The 11,890-nt window shown below is 47.8% G+C and overlaps 1 pseudogene; it reads right to left on the bottom strand.

Annotated features, from left to right (window-relative positions):
* Window positions 1–2,337: 2,337 nt before the first annotated feature.
* Window positions 2,338–7,680, bottom strand: LOC114386063 (annotated as a pseudogene).
* Between the last annotated feature and the right edge of the window lie 4,210 nt (window positions 7,681–11,890).

Genomic DNA, 11,890 nt, shown 5'->3' with positions numbered 1-11,890 from the left:
AAGCTAGAAAGCTTAGGGATGGAATACTTACTTGTTGGTGATGAACAAAAACGCAAAATGGAATCAAAAAAATGCGAAAAGGATGACCCTAGGGCTGCAAACTCGTCAATCCCGTGGGTATGGCTTTTGAAAGGGGGGAAGGGAAGTTTTTGAATGCAAAAACGTCCCCCCTTTCGTCATTCTTATATTTTGGTGCAGAGGTGGCTCGCCCAGGCGAGCTCAGCTCGCCCAGGCGAGCTAACCTGCACTTTTTTTTTTTTTTTTTTTTTTTTTTTTCGAGGGGAACATTAACCATGTCCCCTCCCTCCTCAGGGATTAGCATTTTGCCTAACTTGAACTTACTTAGGTCAGAATTAGGCGTTGATTACTTATTTTATTATTACTCTTTTCCTTTTTAAAACAAACAAATAGTAAAAGAAAGCTGCAAAATACAAAGGATACGGGGCTGCCTTGCAGCGACATTCCCTGCTTGCTTCGCACAGAGAAGAGCAACGATCGGTCGGTCGTGACCCCATCCCCGCTTGCGTTCATCCTTAAGTGCCTGCAAGTAATAAACAGCCAGGTATGGCCAATCTTGACCGCATCATTACCCTACCTTGATTGGTTTCTGCCGTTCGTGTTTTGTCTCCACTCCAGAAGGTAGCCCAAGGTGATCCTGCCCCTGTTTTACCACAACAATATACATGCGTATGCGTATGCGTATGCATGGATGTTTTCCAACGCAGAAAATTTAGGGAAAGTTGGTTCAGGTTCAATTCTAATTAAGCGCTTGGGGGATCCCATGAACTGAGCGGAAGGGCTCAGGCGATCACAAATTAACGCAAGGTGTGAAACTAACGTGAGGACTAAAAGCCTCAAATCCACGTTCATTTCTTTGAAAGATTGTAACGAGAGATACAACAGACAGGAAATCCCTGGGGGAAATCCAGAAAACGCATAAAGATAAAGAACATGCAGCGACATCCTTAATTGCCCCAGCTTCTAAGCATAATATCGTTTGACGACATCAGAGTTCACGGGTGAAGGTAGCTCTTCGCCATCCATGTTGGTAAGCACCAGGGCTCCTCCGGAAAAAGCCCTCTTCACAACAAAAGGCCCTTCGTAGTTCGGGGCCCATTTCCCTCGATGGTCCTTGACAGCATGGGACATTTTCTTTAGCACAAGGTCTCCCTCATGGAACTTGCGTAAGCGTACTTTCTTGTCGAATGCACTCTTCATTCTTTGCTGGTATAAGCGCCCATGACTCATGGCCGTTAAGCGCTTACCCTCAATGAGGTTGAGCTGATCGTAGCGTGTTTGAGCCCATTCTGATTCCTTTAATCCGGATTCTGCCAAGATCCTTAATGACGGGACTTCTACCTCAAATGGTAACACCGCCTCCATCCCATATACCAATGAGAACGGCGTTGCCCCAGTTGACGTTCGTACTGAAGTCCGGTAACCGTGTAACGCGAATGGGAGCATCTCGTGCCAATCCTTGCATGACACGGTCATCTTTTGGATAATCTTTTTGATATTCTTATTGGCTGCTTCCACGGCTCCATTCATCTTTGGCCGGTAGGGTGTGGAATTGTGATGCTGGATTTTAAACTCCTCGCACATTTCCCCCATCATCTTGTTATTCAGGTTGGTGCCGTTGTCCGTGATAATCTTCCTTGGCAAACCATATCGGCAGATAATCTCCTTCTTAATGAACCTGACCACCACATTCCTCGTGACATTGGTATATGAAGCCGCCTCGACCCACTTGGTGAAATAATCTATTGCTACAAGGATGAAGCGATGACCATTCGAGGCCTTGGGCTCAATGGCCCCAATGACATCTATTCCCCACATGGAGAAAGGCCAAGGGGCGGACATGACATTCAGAGGATGCGGTGGGGCATTGACATTATCCGCGAATGCTTGACATTTGTGGCACTTCCTCACATGGACACAACAATCACTTTCCATGGTAAGCCAGTAATAACCTGCTCTTAAGATCTTCCTGGCCATAGCATGCCCGTTGGCGTGCGTTCCAAACGAGCCCTCATGGACTTCCTCGATCATGTGATTTGCCTCCTTGGCATCCACACATCGCAGGAGTGTCATGTCGTGATTTCTCTTATACAGTGTGCCTCCGCTCATGAAGAAACTGGCTGCCAACCTCCTCAATGTCCTTTTATCGTTGTCGGCAATCTCTGGCGGGTATTCTTTGCTTTCGACATATCGCTTGATGTCGTAATACCAGGGCTTTCCGTCCCGTTCCTCTTCCACTTGGCAACAATGTGCGGGTTTGCCACGACACTGAAATTCAACGTAGGGTAGGTCCCCGTGCGGTGTTAGCTGGAACATAGATGCCAATGTAGCAAGTGCATCCGCCATTTGATTTTCCTCGCGGGGAATATGATGGAAGGAGATCTCATCGAAAGTCTTAGCCAATTCCTTGATGTAGGCTTTGTAGGGTATCAGCTTGGGATCTCTAGTTTCCCATTCCCCTCTCAGCTGATGGATTACCAACGCTGAGTCGCCGTACACCTTGAGTAGTTTGACATCGGAGTCAATTGCTGCCTGGACGGCTAGGGCACATGCTTCATATTCGGCCATGTTGTTGGTGCAGTCGAATCCTAGCCTGGCTGTGAAAGGTACACATTGATTGTCCGGAGAGATCAACACTGCCCCAACGCCATGACCTAGAATGTTTGACGCTCCGTCAAACCATACAGTCCATTTGTCCCGATCTTCGTCCAACTTTTCCTCGAACAAGGCCATGATGTCCTCATCCGGGAATTCCGGATGCATGGGCTGGTAGTCGTTAAGAGGCTGTTGAGCCAAATAATCTGCCAAAGCGCTTCCTTTTATCGCCTTTTGGGTGACGTAGACTATATCAAACTCAGATAGCAAGACTTGCCACCGGGCGATTCGTCCTGTGAGAGCTGGCTTTTCAAAGATGTACTTAACCGGGTCCATTTTGGATATCAACCAGGTAGTATGACTCAGCATGTACTGCCTTAGGCGATGGGATGCCCATACTAAAGCACAACACGTTCTTTCGAGCAAGGAGTAATTCATCTCACAGGTCGTGAACTTCTTACTTAGGTAGTAAACAGCGCGCTCTTTCTTCCCGGATTCGTCATGTTGCCCCAGCATACACCCCATTGACTCGTCCAAGATTGTCATGTACAAAATGAGAGGCCTTCCAGGTACTGGTGGCATAAGCACGGGAGGATTCATTAGGCACTTTTTGATCCTTCCAAAAGCCTCTTGGCAATCCTCATTCCACCGGTCAGTTTGGTTTTTACGCAAGAGTTTAAACAACGGCTCACAAATGGCGGTGAGCTGCGATATGAATCTGGCAATATAATTCAAGCGCCCCAGGAAACCTCGGACTTGCCTCTCTGTACGGGGTTCTGGCATCTCAAGGATAGCCTTCACTTTTTCGGGGTCTACCTCTATCCCTTTCTGGCTTACAACGAAACCAAGCAATTTCCCTGATTTGACCCCAAAGGTACACTTAGCGGGGTTCAACCTTAATTGATATTTCTTAAGCCTTTCGAACAATTTCCGCAGGTTGACAAGGTGTTCTTCCTCAGATTTAGATTTAGCAATTATGTCGTCCACGTAGACCTCGATCTCTTGATGCATCATATCATGGAACAAAGCTACCATGGCCCGTTGATAAGTTGCCCCGGCATTCTTGAGTCCAAAGGACATCACCTTGTAACAGAACGTTCCCCACAGGGTGACGAAAGTAGTCTTTTCCATATCCTCGGGCGCCATCTTTATCTGATTGTAACCAGAGAAACCATCCATGAAGGAAAATAAAGCGAAATTGGCCGTGTTATCTACGAGGATATCGATGTGTGGTAACGGAAAATTGTCCTTGGGACTGGCCCGATTCAGGTCCCGGTAATCTACACACATTCGTACTTTCCCACCTTTTTTAGGAACTGGTACGATGTTGGCAACCCATTCTGGATACCGAGCGACGGCCAGAAATCCAGCGTCAAACTGCTTCTTCACTTCTTCTTTTATCTTCAAGGACGTTTCGGGCTTCATCCTCCTCAATTTCTGTTTTACTGGGGGACACCCGGGATTTAGAGGCAACCGGTGCTGCACAATGTCAGAACTCAAACCGGGCATATCTTGGTATGACCAAGCAAAGATGTCTTGGTAGTCTTTTAGCAGGATTATTAATTCTTCACGGATAGGTGCGGTAATGCCTGTACCTATCTTTACTTCCCTCTTTCCACTGCCAATTCCTAAGTCTACTAGCTCTGTTTCTTCTTGATGAGGCCCCATTTCTTGGTCCTCATGGGCGACCATTCTTTCTAGTTCCGAAGGAAGTCCCACATCCTCATCTCCTTCATCTTCCGTTTGGTTCATTTCTTGCTCGAAGTTGATAGACGGGTCCCAGGTATTAGTACCTTCGGGGGACTCGTCATCGAATCTGCCGTTTCAGAAAAAGAAGTAAACATGCAAATGAATGAGAATGGGTAGAGACCAGGAACAGATGAAGAAAGATCCTTGTATTATAAATTCAAAAACAAAAGACACAAAGCCTTAACAAAACGAAAACTCTAAAGCCTAGGCCCAACTATAGAGCTTTTAAAACCGTAAAGGTTTACATTATGCTTGTTGCGTAAATGCCGGGGCGTTCCTCCACTCGCCAATTTCCCAGCTGGAAATCAGGAGGGCATGGTCGGACCAAATCCGAAGTACTTGGAACATCATCTTCACATATCGCGAACACTTGACCTTCGTCTCCCAGACCCGCACTTATAAAGCTTCTACTTATGTGGCAGGGCGGGCTTCCTTCACTTTCTTGTCTCCAACGCGAGCTCTGACCACTGTTCTTCCTTCCCGCGATGCTTCTTTTCATGTCCGCCTGAGTGGGCTTATAGCCTAAACCATACTTCCCACGATTTCCTTGGGTTTTTATCAGGCTAGTTATGCCGCCATTGTCTTTGCCTAAACCCATCCCGGGTTCATAACCGTTCCCCAACATAACTCGGGCCATCATTACCGCCGCATCGGACAGACAAGGTTGCCCAAAGAGGGAGTCCACGGAGGAAATGCTGACCACCTCAAAAGACTGGAAAGCGGTTTCTAACGATTCTTCTGCGGCTTCCACATAAGGCATGGAGGATGGGCAGCTTACCAAGATATCTTCCTCGCCTGACACGATGACCAAGTGCCCCTCCACTACGAATTTCAGCTTTTGGTGGAGTGTAGAAGGCACAACTCCCACTGAGTGGATCCAAGGGCGCCCCAACAGGCAGCTGTAGGGGGGGTTAATATCCATTATTTGGAAGGTGACTTGACAGGTGTGAGGGCCTATTTGTACTGGGAGATCGATCTCTCCCCTAACCTCTCGGCGAGTGCCGTCGAAGGCCCGAACCACCATTGAACTTGGTTTTAAATGGGAAGCATTGAATGGTAACTTGTCCAAAGTGCTCTTAGGCATCACGTTTAAACTGGAACCATTATCGATGAGTACCTTGGCCACGATATGGTCATACACTTGACTGATACGTGTAAAGCCTTATTATGCCCTCTCCCCTCGGCGGGGATTTCTTCTTCGGCGAAGGCAAGATAGTTGTTGGCAGTGATATTGTTGACCAGCCCTCCGAAACCTTCTACCGAAATATCTTGGGCCACGTGAGCCTCGTTCAGCACTTTTACTAGCAGAGCCCGATGAGGCTCGGAGCTCATAAGTAACTCTAGCAGCGAGACCCTAACCGGGGTTTTGTTGAGCTGTTCGATAACCTTGAATTCGCTCTGCTGAATTATCCGAAGGAACTCGCTGGCTTCCTCTAGCGACACCTCCTTTCTACCATCCCTTTTCTCTGGGGGCCCCTTTGCTGACATATCTTTATTCGAAGCGTGGGGTGCTTCGCCATCTTGTTCCTCCACCACTTTTCCTTTTCCTTTGACGTCGGCGGGTTGGACTGGTAGGTCCGGAGGTGCGAACACACGACCACTACGGGTCACACCGCTCAGCCCCGTGATATTTGTTACTTTAGCTGACAGCGAGCTGACGTCAGTGACTTCTTCTTCCTTCTTCCCTGGAGGTGTATATCTCCACGGGACCGCGTGACTATTTTGGTACGGGAAAGGAACAGGTTTGGCCATTAAGGGGTGCCCGGGCTTTTGCGAGGCTGCACTTTTAGTGAAGTATATCACCAAGGGTTTGGGCTTCGCAACACCGCTCCCCTCCGTAGATTGCATGCATATATGCTGCTCTTCTTTTCCTTTAATGCCGACTTCTAGTCGACCTTGGTCTATCATCCGCTGTAACAATTCCTCTACTTCCAAACACGTCTCCATGTCATGCATCTCGCCGGAATGTAGCAGACAGGAATCCTCCTTACACCCACTATGGGGAATTACACCTCCCTTTTGTAGGGCCTCAAAGATAAACCTCCTAGGGGTTGCCATATCTCTTAAAGGTTTGGACCTGTGGGGCCTATCGGATTCAACTGCATTAACTGCTCCCCCTCCATGATTGGCGAGCGGGTTGGTCCTCACATTGGGCCGATCCTCTTGGAAAGTCAGCCATCCGGCATCCATTAGATGTTGGACCTTGTATTTAAGGGCCAAGCATTTTTCGACGGAATGCCCCGGGGCACCCCCATGGTACTTGCAAGTTGCATTAGGGTCATACCACTTCGGGAATGGGGGTTCGAGGACCCTTCCGGGAGTTACCACGGCCAAATGATTGGCGATGAGGGATGGCAGAAGATCTTCGTACGTCATTGGGAGTGGGGTGAATTCCGGAAATGGCCTCGGAGGGAAGTTCCTTGTCGTGTTGGAATTACCGGCCGGTCGGGTCGTGTTCGGAGTTGGAACTTGGGGAGCTTCCCTCTGGGTGGGTGCCTTAGGCTGCACGGGTGTTGAACTAGAGGCGTTCCCAGTATGAGCCGAGAAACTTCGGTGATGTTGCGCGTACTGATGGGTACCATGAGGTGTTTGCTGGGGTTTGACCCACGCGGGTGTTGAAGAGACGGCATGGGCATCTCCCTCCTTCTTTTTTGCCCCCGTTGCCCCGATTCTTTTGGCATTCGCATTTGTGGAGGAAACGTAATCAAACTTTCCTCTTTTCAATCCTACCTCGATTCTTTCCCCGGCAAACACTAGATCCGCAAAGCTGGACGGCATGTAACCTACTAGCTTCTCATAGTAGAACACTGGCAGAGTGTCTACCATCATGGTGATCATCTCTCTCTCAACCATGGGAGGAGCTACTTGTGCCGCCAAATCCCTCCATCGCTGCGCATATTCTTTAAAGGTTTCACCCTCTTTCTTAAACATATTCTGCAGTTGAGTACGGTCAGGAGCCATATCAGAATTGTACTGATACTGCCTTAGGAAGGCGGTAATCAGATCCTTCCAAGTACGGATACGGGAAGCTTCCAAATTAGTGTACCACACTACCGCAGCTCCGGCCAAGCTATCCTGAAAGAAGTGTATCAACAGCTTTTCATCTTTAGAATGAGCGCCCATCTTACGGCAGTACATCTTGAGATGGTTTTTGGGACAAGTCGTCCCTTTATACTTGTCGAAGTCCGGCACTTTGAATTTCGGGGGAATAACAACATCGGGTACTAAGCAAAGATCCGTCATGTCTGCAAACGGATAGTCCCCAAATCCTTCCACAGCCCTCAATCTTTCCTCAAGGAGATCGAGCTTCCTCCTTTCTTCAATTGCCGGGGGCGGCCCTTCCATAGACAAAACTATTGGCGATGCTGCGATGTTGGGTTGGGGCAACGTGCCTGGTGCCGGCCCTTCGGGGATCGGGGGATAAAACTCGACATCCCTCCGAGCATAATCTTGAGGGTCTTTATGGACTTCGTCGGGCTGCTGAGGAGGCTCTTTTTCATGGACGGGAGAAGCAATGTGGCCCGCATCTTCTTGCAAGATGGGTGGTGAATAGTTGGGCGGCAATCCATAAGGGTAAGCCGCTCGGTTGTATCCCAGGTGAGGGCTGCCATCGTGCCCCAGTGTGTCCCTTCCCCGTCCTACTATGTTTGAGGGAGGATGGTGCGTAGTTGCCAAGAGAGTCGGGTCTGCTTCGGCAGCCGAACTGACAGCGGCGGCAGTGGCCGCGTTCTTCTCCATGAGCTGTTTCATACCTAACATGGCCTCCATCATGGAGGCCATTTGTTCTTTCAGAGCCGACATGTCGGCTTTCATCTGTTCCTGCGTCTCCTCTTGATCACCCATCGTTCTAGATTTGGATCTGGTGCGATAGGGATCCCTTGCGGCGCGTTTAGTTATGGTGTTTTTCCCTAAAAAACCAAACGTGAGGAGTGGGTAAAGAAAGAAAATGCATGCTAGAGATGAGATGTAGGAGTGATTTGATTTGCACAAGCTTTTTGGAGTAGAAACATGGGACCAACTCATTTTATTTCAAAAAGGAAGTCATATCTAGTCAAGGTCTGAGAGACCATACAAGTTTCCTAACGATTTCTAATTATGTGGGCCATTAAGTCTATCATATGCTGACAATAGCCGAGAAGCCCATGAATCTCTTCGGGGGCGGAGTAGGTGTCTGCCATCGCCTTGGCCTTGGCTAACAATCGGGGAAGTTCTTGACTCCCGTTCAAGGTAAGGGCAAACCGATCCATCCACATGGTTGCCTCTTGGTGTAAAGAGTCGATCACCCTTCCTCTAGCCTCTTTTTCCGCGTATACTTGGGCATACTCATCCGCGATTCTATGCTCGTGGGCCATGGCTAGACCTAACTCTTCTTGGTACTTGGCGATGATAGCTAGCATGTTGGTCTCCGTCTCGCATAAACGCTGAGACAAGCTTCTTTTGGACCTTGAACAGGCAACTAACTCCTCTTTCAAAACCATGCTATGTGCTCGCGACTGGTCCCTTTCCTCCCTTCGCAACTTGAGTTCATTATTGCTACCCCATAGGGCTCCACGAAATTTGTTCCGGCCATACTCTTCCTTGCGAGCCCTCTTGGTCTCTCGTTCAAGGGCTCTTGCGGTAATTGCATTCTCTTCCCGTAACCCGGCACACTCCTTCCGAACGTGTGTAGCAGCCAACTTGAACTTCTCCTTGGCGAGTTTTGCCTTTCCTAACTCGCTTTTGAGAGCTTGGACTTCCTCGTCCTCTTCCGGTGCTTCAAAATTCTCTTCGCTGACGACTTTTAACTTGGCGAGCCAATCTAAACCTCGTATGCGAACTTTCAGCCATTCGTGGTACCCACCAATGATGCCATTACGAATGCCTCTAAGCTCTTGATCTTTCCTTAACGGGGTTTCCCATGCCTTATGGATTCTTTGTATAGTCTTGGAATTTTGTGCGCCGAGATCCCTCACAAGGAAAGGAGACATGCTTTCTTCCGTCGGTGCTCCCCTCATGGGGTACCCTAGTTGTCTTATAGCGAGCGTGGGATTGTAATTAATACAACCCCTCGTTCCTACCAGCGGAATGTTTGGGTATCTTCCACATGAGAAAAGGACTCCTTCTTTTCCTTCCTTCCATCGGGGGAACCAACTGATTGTTCTACTTCCTATCCCGGCCAAGAGCTGGTCCCAATCCATTCTCCTCTTTTCAGTACACGAGCGATGGCTCAGGAGCGGACATGGATGTCTTGTGTCTTGTTGGAACAAGTGTGAAACCAACCAAACACAGAGGGCGGGTAAGCAACAGATGATCCGTGCGCTACTCTTCTCGCACCTTCGGTCAAATGTGTCAAATAGATCTGCCAAGACAGCTACCACCGGACTTTCCTTGCTATGGTGGTAGGCAAGGAAAGCGTCGATTGCTGCTAGGCCTACCAAACCATCCACGTTTGGAAAGAGGACGACCCCAAAAATTAGCAAAGCTAACACATCCATAAACGGGACCCATTCTCCTTGATTGGCCATACCCCTCGCTTTGTCTTCTAGGTACTTCTGTGGTAGGCCCGCTATGCCGTTCCGAGTCTGTTTTATGCGGTCCAAACCTCTTGCGGAATCCTTGACCACAGTTGCAATTCTGCTCAAGGAGGGGAGACATCCGGAGGAAAGATATGGTTTTCTTCCCCCGAGAGGACATCCTAGAATTTCTTCAAATTCTTCAATGGTGGGTACTAATTGGAAGTCTCCGAATGTGAAGCATCTCAAAGGCTGGTCGTAGTATTGGGTGAGTGATGCAATGGCTTCTATGGACACTTCTGCTATGGTCAACTCTAAGATCTTTCCGTAAGTCTTGCGGAAGGCTTGCATTTGGAGGGGTTCCATCAACCGCCCTAATTCCTTGATGCTGGTGGTATCTGGGCTTTTGACCTTGACTTGGTAGAACCTCTTGCCGGTTTGATTTGTTCCCATGCTTACTAAAGTGAGACAAAAGCTGGTGCAAATCAAAACTCCGATATCTCATGGGTGGGATGGATGAATGCATGAAGAAATGCATATGACACAGATGCAATTTATGAATACGGGGGTCCGGGGAATTTGTCCCCTTCTTAGATACGACGTCTAGGGGTAGCGAAATGCCCCAACGCACGTTTTTAAGAAGGCGACACGGACCCTCCGTTGGTTGGTTTACAGCAGGGATCAAGACAGAGCCCATATGCAATGCCTATGCAAAAGACACAATGCGGGAATGTGCACAGTATGACAATATTTACCGAACATAAGCAAAAGGGTATGTGATACTCATGCATGGCAGTGTGAAAAATGGCACGCAGCGTGTTTGCTTCGTGCCCCTATTTAAGGGACCTATAAGGGAGAGAACTAACAAGGCTTTTAGCAATAATCCCCAAGGTAGTTATATCTCTCTTGATGGTTTCTAGAGGTATCATCCCCTTTGAAGAACATATTGTAGCAGTAGGGACTACTAGCAACAATAGGTTTTCAAAGAGAAAAGCTCTAGATGAGGGTTCACTGTAATCAAGCAAGTCGAAGACCTAGCATGATCACAGATTCACCTCCACTCCTTATGCTCCCATGAACCCGGGTATAGGGCCCTTTTTCACTCACAGTGTGTGCAAATAGTGTTGGTGTTTGTGTGCATCAAATGAATAAATATTTACCTCATGCATACATTCTAAAACACACTAAAAGCAACAGATAGTTTATATACACAAGAACATAAGACAAATAAAGGGAAACCAACAAAGGAGAAAGTCATGATAAAACATTGCACAAGATTAAATGGCCTAACTCTCTAAAAATGGTCCCCAGTGGAGTCGCCAACTGTCGCAACCTACCCTTCGGCGGGAGGGCGACGCGAGACTCGCGGGATGCGTGTTCCACGAAAGGAATACGCGCGGAGTCGCCACCAACGTTTATTTGAGGAAAACGTCGGAAAAACCGGAAAAGACGCGATCTACGAACTTTTTAGTGAAAGGTTCGGGAGTTGTATTTACGCACGGGGAAGGTATTAGCACCCCACACGCCCATCCCAAGGGACGGCAGCCTTTAATCGAATGTGCAAACATGACTTTGATTTTTATGTTCCCTTTTATGTTCTTATATCCTTTATACCCTTTTTATATTTTTTCCTTTTTTTGGGGTCGACAAGGGCGTTTCCCTTTGCTCCTACGTATTCCTCAATTTGGGATGAGAAAATCAGACCTACGTAGTTCTTTTTTATCAAGTGATGCCCTTTTTTACTTAAGTGGTGATCATTTTAAGGCGTTGGACCTTAAAAATGATCCATTTTACTTAGTGAGGAATTGAAATGACGAACTTCAAAAGCCTATTTTTGTGGACGAGCTTGACTAGGCGAGTTGATTTTAGCCTTAGTTTCACTTTAGTTATTAATCAAGTCGGTTAAGAATGAGAAATCCCAAAGAGAAAACGTCCGATTGATTTTCCGCTTTATTTTACTAAAAGACGTTTTTTGATTATTATATTGTTTTTTACCTCTTTTTGATTTCCAACGTGGTTACGGCACGACCGAACGG

This window comes from Glycine soja, chromosome 15, assembly GCF_004193775.1.
Source record: "Glycine soja cultivar W05 chromosome 15, ASM419377v2, whole genome shotgun sequence".
Lineage (NCBI taxonomy): Eukaryota > Viridiplantae > Streptophyta > Magnoliopsida > Fabales > Fabaceae > Glycine > Glycine soja.
Note: the sequence above shows the minus strand (reverse complement) of the source record. Positions and strands in the feature narration are given on the sequence as shown.